The sequence below is a fragment of the Mastomys coucha genome, unplaced genomic scaffold, assembly GCF_008632895.1.
Source record: "Mastomys coucha isolate ucsf_1 unplaced genomic scaffold, UCSF_Mcou_1 pScaffold22, whole genome shotgun sequence".
NCBI classification, from domain to species: Eukaryota; Metazoa; Chordata; class Mammalia; order Rodentia; family Muridae; genus Mastomys; species Mastomys coucha.
In genome coordinates this window covers 259,945,925-259,954,512 of record NW_022196905.1, presented here as the reverse complement: position 1 = coordinate 259,954,512, position 8,588 = coordinate 259,945,925, and the positions used below count along the sequence as shown (strand labels likewise).

General features: G+C 47.6%; 1 long non-coding RNA gene across 1 annotated transcript; it reads left to right on the top strand.

The window, feature by feature from the left end:
* The first annotated feature begins 2,016 nt into the window (after positions 1 to 2,016).
* Positions 2,017 to 3,514, top strand: LOC116068150. Its single transcript, XR_004109458.1, has 2 exons — positions 2,017 to 2,215; positions 2,864 to 3,514. It is a non-coding gene; the product is annotated as an uncharacterized LOC116068150 (long non-coding RNA).
* The last annotated feature ends 5,074 nt before the right edge of the window (positions 3,515 to 8,588 follow it).

Here is an 8,588-nt window from a genome sequence, read left to right as displayed (position 1 = left end):
ATGCACATGTGAAGTCACTTGACATAGCACAAGTACCTGTTGGCCCTTGACAGAGTGACCTCCGGGTTCATCCAGCTTGTTGCAAAGCACAGGGCTTCCTTCCTTAAGACTGAAGAGCATTCTATGGTGTGTCTATGCACACAATGTCTTCCTTCATTTGTTGATGGATACTTAGGTCAAGCTCAGTTCTCAGCTCTGATGTGTGATAGTTATGAACACAAGTGCACACATCTCTGACCAGTGAGTTCCAGTTCCTTGGATATAGTCCCAGTACTGACATTTCTGGATGGTACACTAGGTACTTTTAAAATCTTCCATAATGTTTTGCATGATAGTATGTTAGCTTGCATTCCCCCCAAGAGTGCACAAGTGTCCTAGGTAGAGGGGATTCTTGAGCATCGCAGAATGCTATATGATCATTTTTAGAGAAGTGTATCAGGAACTATAGAGGTGGCTCCTCTATATAATATGTTGGCTACTCAAGGTTCAGTACCTGTGGTTGGATACTCAACACTCAGGCAAAAAGCCAGATAAGAGGGTGTGTGCCTGTAGATCTCAGAGGTGGGGTGGGGCTTCTGGTGAGGGGGACAAAAGGATCCTTGAGGCTCCTTGGGCAGCCAGCCTGGAATTTCTGAGCTTTAGGGTCAGTGAGAGATCCTGTCTTTCTTCATCATCTTCTTCTTCTTCTTCTTCTTCTTCTTCTTCTTCTTCTTCTTCTTCTTCTTCTTCTTCTTCTTCTTCTACTTCTACTTCTTCCTCTTTCTCCTCCTCTTATTCTTCCTCCTCTTTGCTCTTCCTCCACTTTCCTCCTCCTCTCCTGCCTCCTCTTCCTCCTGCTCTTTCTTTTTGAAGCAAATTTTCTCTGTCTAAGACTGGCTGTCCTGTAACTTCCTCTGTAGACCAGGCTGGCCTCGAACTCAGAGATCTGACTCTGCTTCCATGCCTTAAAACAAAACAAAACAAAATAGATAGAGAGGAATAGAAGAAGACACTTGATATCTGGCCTACACACACACACATACACACATACACACACACACACACACACACACACACACACACCCCACACACATGACTTGGATATACCATCTATCAGAAAAGAGGATCTCGGGCTGGCGAGATGGCTCAGCAGGTAAGAGCACTGACTGCTTTCTGAAGCTCCTGAGTTCAAATCCCAGCAACCACATGGTGGCTCATAACTACCTGTAATGAGATCTGACGTCTTCTGGTGTATCTGAAGACAGCAATAGTGTACTTATCTATAGTAATAAATAAATCTTTGGGCCTGAGCGAGCGGGGCCGACCGGAGAGAGAGCAGAGGTCCAAAATTCAATTCCTAACAACCACATGAAGGCTCACCACCATCTGTACAGCTACAGTGTATTCATATACATAAAATAAAGAAATAAAATCTTAAAAAAAAAGAAAAGAAAAGAGGATCTCACTGTACTCCCTGGCAATCTTTGCAGATTTCTCTCTGGATGAACTCCTGATTGTTTTCTCACAGCATCCTGTAAAAGCTCCTCTCCCCTAACTCCCACTTGCTGATTGGCTGGTGGATCCCTATGCATACCTTACCTGTCAGTATCCTGGGGCAGAGGCAGCACTTTCTCCTATCCTCCATGCCTGCTGGACCTCTCTCTCTTGGCTTAATAGTGTATTTTGAGTAGACTATATTTGAGCCAGGTGTGTTGGTGTGTGCATGTAATCCCAGTACTCGGGAAGCTGAGACAGCTTGAGCATGAATTTGGAGGCCATCTTGAGCTACATAGCAAGTCCCCATCTCAAAAACAAACAAACAAACAAAACAAACAAACAAAACACCGAGGAACCAGTTCTTAAGGGGACAAGGGCCTACTAGAATGGGGTGGAAGGGGTGGGGCCCTGCAGGAACTCTCCAGGGTCACCCCATTCCAGTGATGAGAGGAGAGAAGCATGCTCAGATTATGACTTCAGCAAGAAGGAAGGCTGCATTTGCATCTGGTTACCAGACGGTGCCATAGAAGCCCTGCGTGACCTCCAGGACTGTCATAGATCCAGAGCAGGCCACACTTAAGGTGCCAGAGTCTCTGTGTGTGAGTACACCTCATGTCCCATGTGGACTGAGAGAAGAGAGAGAAAACGAAAAGGAACAGAGTACCTGTACACGCATGGCCTGGTTTCAGGGATGGCTACACGTGGCTCTGCCCCCGTAAGTCCCCTGCTCCTGTGGAGGGTGAGTGAGCCAGCAGCAGCCAACTACTGCCTCAGTGCCAAACCTCCCCCTGTTGCCATTAGAGAGCATCCTGCAGTCACCTTTTGGGAAACCAGGAGAGCCATGGCTTCCTCTGGGCCTTTTCAGATAAAATCAGAGGCTAATCCCTCGTCTAATAGCAATTTAGTAAGAGCTGAAGACTGGAGTCAGCTCCCTCTGTAAGTGCTGGGTAACATTTCTTTACAGAGCGCTATACTATTTTGAGAAGATTACAGACAACCACCGTAAGGAGACTTAGCAGGCTCAGGTTGTTTGCCTTGGACCTGAGACTCACTTCTAATTGACCTGGTCTTCAACAGTCCATCAGAGAATGTACTCGCTTGCCAAATTTCACACCTAAGGGGAAAAAATATTCCCAATAAAATTTTCCTTGAAAAAAAAAAAAGAAAGAAAAACCCACTCACTTTTACCACTAAGACATTCTCGACATATTTAAATCAATCGCCTCCAGGAGCACACAGAACCCTAATGTTGTAGATCCCAGCTTTGCCCACTGCGGCCCTGCAGTGAGGAAGGGGCAGGCCGAAGCTTCCTGATTGCTAGCCACAGACCTGACACCCATGGTGCGGGGAAAGTTTAAATGCCAGCATTGTCCCGATTACCTTGCAGGACTGTGCTGACGGACCACTGTGCAGCAAAGGGGAGCCTCATTCATCCATCAAGAGACCGGCTTTTCCTCTTGCTCCAACACCAGACAGAATTTATTCCACATTGGAGTGGAAACTGGTGTGTGTTTCTTGGCCATAAGCTTGCTGGGATGAGAGTTCCCTGGGGGTCCAAACCTGTTTTATGTTTTTTGCCTCTTTCTCCTAGTCCAGGGTGCTCACAGACTCCTGGAACGAGAGTTAAAAATGTGAACTTGTTCTACACAAGATCATCTGAAGTTTGGCTGTGAAGGTTTTAGAGATCTTCATATCTCGATACAGATACCGCATGCTTACATGCACATATGGGCACATGCTTAAATATGCACATACAGGGAGCCTGTTGATTGTCATGCATCAACTAGTAGAAACAGACCCTCCTGTTAGTTTAGCTTTTTGATGGGTCTAAAATGATGAAATTCTGTTACTATTTTAAATTTTGAAGTCTGGAGAGATGGCTCGGTGATTAAGGTCACCTCCGCATCCCTGTCACTCAGCTCAGAACAGCAGGTAACTTCAGCGCCCTCTTCTGGCCTCTACGGGCATCTGCACTCGAGTGTACGTAAACATATGCATAATTTAAAAATAAAAATAAATGTGTTCGAAAATTCTGAAACCTGTCTCACATGGGTCATTTATTTGTGAAGCAGGGCCTGTTTCCAGAGGAAAGCCCCTCAGTTTCTCTGCTTCTAAGAGTGCAGCAGCCATGGAGAAGCCACTCCCTGTCTATGGGCCTCAAATACTGCCTTTGTGCAAACACTGAGGTTGGAGTTGGTGCTGTAAGCCCTCCAGCTGTGGTACCATTGAGATGGACACACACATTTGTGATCTGAAGTTAGTGGTGTGTGGTATTCAGGAATCAGTTTGGCCGTTGGCATATCAGCATTTTGGGAAGCAAGAATCCAGGAGACATTTACTAGTAGGGAACCTTTAGAAGTTTCTGGAACTTAAAAAACGTTTTATTTTATGTATGTATGTATGTATGTATGTATGTATGTATGTATGTATTTGAGATAGGGTCTTTCTACATAGCACTAGGTGCCCTGGAACTCCCTTTGTAGAATAGGCTGTGCTTGAACTTACAGAGATCCACCTACTTCTGCCTCCAGAGTGCTGGGATTAAAGGTGTGTGACACCACTTCCTGGCTTTTTTTTTTTTTAAGTCAGTTTCTCTATTTAGTCCTGGCTGATGTGAATCTCACTCTGTAGATTAGACTGGACTCAGATTCACAGAGATCCACCTGCCTCTGCCTCCTAAGTGCTGGGACTAAAGGTGTGCGCCACCGCACATGTCTGACCAGGAGCATTTGGTGTGGGATGTGGGGGTGGGGCTTGCTAAAGTTCACTCCCATGAGGGGGCGGGTCCTGCGGCTTCCGTTCTAGGTTAGCTGGAGAGTATCATGGGGCACATGGAGAAGGTGGCTCCTGATCCTGCAGTAGAGAACGGGCAAAAGCCAAAAGCCAGGTTTTGTTTCTTCCCAATGACAGGAGCTGAGCCTCAGGTCTTGTGCGAGCGACCACTGAGCTACTCCATAGCCTCTGCTACTTCTCTCTTCCCTCTGAGACAGGGACTTGCTAAGCGGCCTAGCTGGCCTCGAACTGGCTCTGTAGTCTGGGCAGGCTTTGAGTTTTCTGTCACTCTGCCTTGGTTCTGAGTGGCCTGCGCCACCAGGTCCAGCTGTCACGTCTCGCTGAGAAAGGGTCCACGCTTGAACAGAACGGGTAAAGAGGCCCGGTGTCCGATTTCACTGCTGCCCTGTGGTCTCGGTGTTGGCATTAGTGACTCATCTGTAGGACAGGTAGGTTAGCCTTCTCCCGGGAGCTCAGAGCTGGTGGCTCCAGTTGAGAAGGGCTTCAGAAGGACTCAGTTTTTCATCCTCACCCAACGCCAGTCACCATGGGGTCTTCGTGTCCTGGAGAGTGTCCCTTTTCATACAACATCGATGGTGCTGTGTGTCATCTTGGCAAGGCTGTTTACAGGCTGGATTGTTACAAAGATATTTTTCTTTTCTTTTCTTTTTTTTTGGTTTTTCGAGACAGGGTTTCTCTTTATAGCCCTGGCTGTCCTGGAACTCACTCTGTAGACCAGGCTGGCCTCGAACTCAGAAATCCGCCTGCCTCTGCCTCCCAAGTGCTGGGATTAAAGGCGTGCGCCACCACCGCCCGGCCACAAAGATATTTTTCTAAGAAGTTGTTCCTGGGCAAAATGTCACTTTCATTGTGGGAGAAAATGGTTTCGGACATTGTTTTTTTTTCTTTTTCTTTTCTTTCTTTCTTTTTCTTTTTTTTTTAATGGAAAATGGCAAAAAATTGGAGGGAAAACCCACAGGATCCTTTGCTTTTATGGAAACCGCAAAAATTGATTAAAATTTTATTTTTTTAAGAAAGCCAGTTTTGCTGAGGGCTGAGCTTTCTGCTGTGAAAGGCTCGGCTTTCCCGACCCCTCCCCTGAGAGCGCAATGAAAGGTTTCTCTTGTTCGCTGGGTAGAAGCCCCACTCTGGGTCCAGGCACTCTGGAGCCCTGCTGTGTAATTCTTGGGTCCCAGTGCAGCCTTTGGAGGTGTCTTTGTGTCCTTAACCCAGCTCTGCTTAGCTTCCTCCAAGCCCTGGGTGGGAGGAGCCACATAGCCTGGGAGTGCTTGTTGGGCCCCGATATACTGTCTTGGGGGCATCTCGATAAAACTGTTTAAACTGAATACATCCTGGTGGCTCAAGCTACATACAATCCCAGGACTCAAGAAGCTGAGGGAGGGTTATTGTAGGGTTGAGACTAGTCTGGACTAGGGAGTGGGTTCCAGGTACACAAGGGCTACACAGAGAGACCTTGTCTCAAAAACTATAAAACAACAACAAAAGCAAAAACCAGCTTTAAAAAAAAAAAAGACTCGGTTTGACTTTTTCAGCATCTCCCTTCCCATACAAAAGGTAACCATGGTGCAGGCACTATCTTTGCCATGGGGTTCCCAAGTTGACTTCTTGGGTGAATTTGGTCCCCACTTGGTGGGTACAGCTGTCATTGCATCCATACAGAGGGATCGTCAGCTCAGTGTGGCTGAGGCAGGGCCTGAACCTTCTTAAAAGAAGTTGCCAGAACATTCTCCTGAGTCCTGGGACGAGAGTTGGTTTCTGCTACCAGGACAGATATGCGTAAGTGGGAAGAGGCAGGAGCCACGGTCTTTGTGGGACACTCCCATTTGGCTTCGAGGTGGTCATCCAGTCCCGAGGTGCTGAAGGGTGGCCTCAGTCTGGTCTACCTACCCTGCTCCTGTTTTCTGAAATGGGTATCTTATGAGAGGAACCTTCTTTGTGGGGCTGGGCTGTTGGGGTCACTCTGCTGTCCCAGAAGGTTTACTGGCCCTTCTGGGTCCTGGCCTCTCCTGTTGTCAAAGAAAGGTATAGAGAGTGCCCACTACCATTGGTTTGTCGAGGGCCAAACAGAACCAGGCCTGCACAGTTAGGACTGCTCCCTAGGTTTGGTATGAGACAAGAAAAGGCTTCCGTTTGAGAGTGGTCAGGACAAAGCAAGGAAGCCTTTATCACAGTGCCCTGTCCCCATTGTATGGTGACCTGTGTATCGTCATTCTGGTGTCATTGTAATTTCCAGCATCACTGCGTCAAAGGGTGGCTAAGATGTTGGCAAGTGTTTTGCTGGCATTTGCCATCCATGTCCTCATTGAGACAGGAACCTGGGGTTTTGACAGTAGGGTCGACCTGAGGTCAGCACAAAACCCTGTTCAGATTGGAGCTCGAAGTTCCCAGAGAAGGGCTGACCCTCTCTTAGCCCTGAGTCTTCCACCATAACAGAAATGAGAACTGACTTTTGCCCCTTGTCTGAGAGCTGGAAGCTGACATAGCCACAGAGTTTAAGAGGAAAGCTGGGTGTCAAACCCGAGCATTGTCCTGTCTTCATTGGGTGGGAAGGGTGCAGCTCAAGGACCAAGATCTGGCTTCCTGTATGTCCTTCTCCTGAGCAGCCTGAGTGCCCCACACAGCACTGGTCCAGAGTCATGGGGTGTCCCGGTGTAGCATCTGGACTCCTGTTTGTCATGAGCATCACATTGCTTCTGAAATGGCTGTAGGTGCTCAGATGCATGGCCCCCTCCTCCTGTTCTCCTCTGGGTTTCTAGATCCATCTCCAACCCATCACTTCATTAATGGTTGTTTCCTGTAGACAGCACAGTGCTGGAGGGCAGCTTGTAACAAGTCTCTGTCTTGCTCCCTTATCTGATTATCTTTTAAGAAAATGCCTCAGCACTGAGATCCTAGAATAACAGCATCCCCGTGGTGTTCATCATTGTGTAATTAGAGAACAAGCCTGTCAGCGTTTGGCACGTCGGATCCTCAGGTTTCCTTCTCTCAAGCCCCATGAGGACCCTGCCTCATCTGGAGCCGTCCCTGTTTCCCTATGCCAGTGTCCCCTGAAGTGTTTCTTTGGTGTCTGTTTCCTGATGTGCACAAGCCCTACTAAGTCCCACCCCCAGCTCCTCTGCTGGTGAGGGGCCCCAGGCCTGGTTTGGTCATGTCTACAGTGTATACTTTTTAAAAGATCAGTCTGTGATTCTGTGTAAACACAACAGGGACATAAAGAAAAGGAGAATTTAGGACACTAGCATATTGTTGAGAAGGGAAACTGGCTCAAGGGAGACCCAGGAGAACCAAGATCCAGCCAGCAAGGGATGATTCAGAAGTCCCCTCAAGCCTCAGCATCCAGAGAGCTTGGACAACAGAAACACACCACCATACCTAGCCTGGAAATGACCTTTAAGAAAAGTACATGTGGGCTGGTGAGATGGCTCAGCGGGTAAGAGCACTGACTGCTCTTCTGAGAAGATCCTGAGTTTGGGTCACAGCAACTACATGGTGACACATAACCACCCATAGTGAGATCTGCCGCCCTCTTCTGGGGTGTCTGAAGACAGCTACAGTGAATTACGCCAGAGCGAGCGGGGCCGACAGAAGGTCCTAAGTTCAATTCCCAGTAGCCATACATGATAGCTCACTGCCATCTGTACAGCTACAGTGTACTCATACAAATAAAATTAAAATAAATAGTTTTTTTTAAAAGAAAAGTACATGTTAGGTGTAGGTGCTACACTGAGCCATGTTCCTAGCTAGAAATAAATTTATTTTTTGAAAAAAAAATTTTTTAAAAGAAGATATGGAGTAGGCTTCTTTCTCTTTTCTTTCTTTCTTTTTGACTGGGTCTCTGTGTAGCCCTGGCAGACCTGGAACTTTCTATGTAAACCAGGTTTACCTTGATCTTGAGACCTGCCCACCTCCGCTACCTGACTGCTAGGATCAAAGGTATGTGCCATCATGCTCAGCCTTTGAAGATGGAATGTGTGCTAGCTTTAGGAAAGGGCAGTGGGTAACTTTCCTTGTGATCCTCTAAGCCCCTGCTTCTTGGGCTGGAGATGGACGGAGCCAGCTTCATGTTGGCCAATCAGATCCTCCCACCTGAATGGGAGACTTAGCTGTTGCTTTCTAGGGCTGGACTCACCTGGTCCACAAGGATGGCACTTTGTACCAGAGGAGCAGGAGACACAGGAGAGGCAGAGGGCGCACAGCTAAGGGGGAGAGGAAATGCCAAGGTGCAGCATTGGGGGTGGGGGAGACAGAGATGGAGAGATAGAATGAGAGAGAAGGAGAAAAAGAAAGGGGAGGGAGTGAGAGGGAGAAGAGGCATGAGA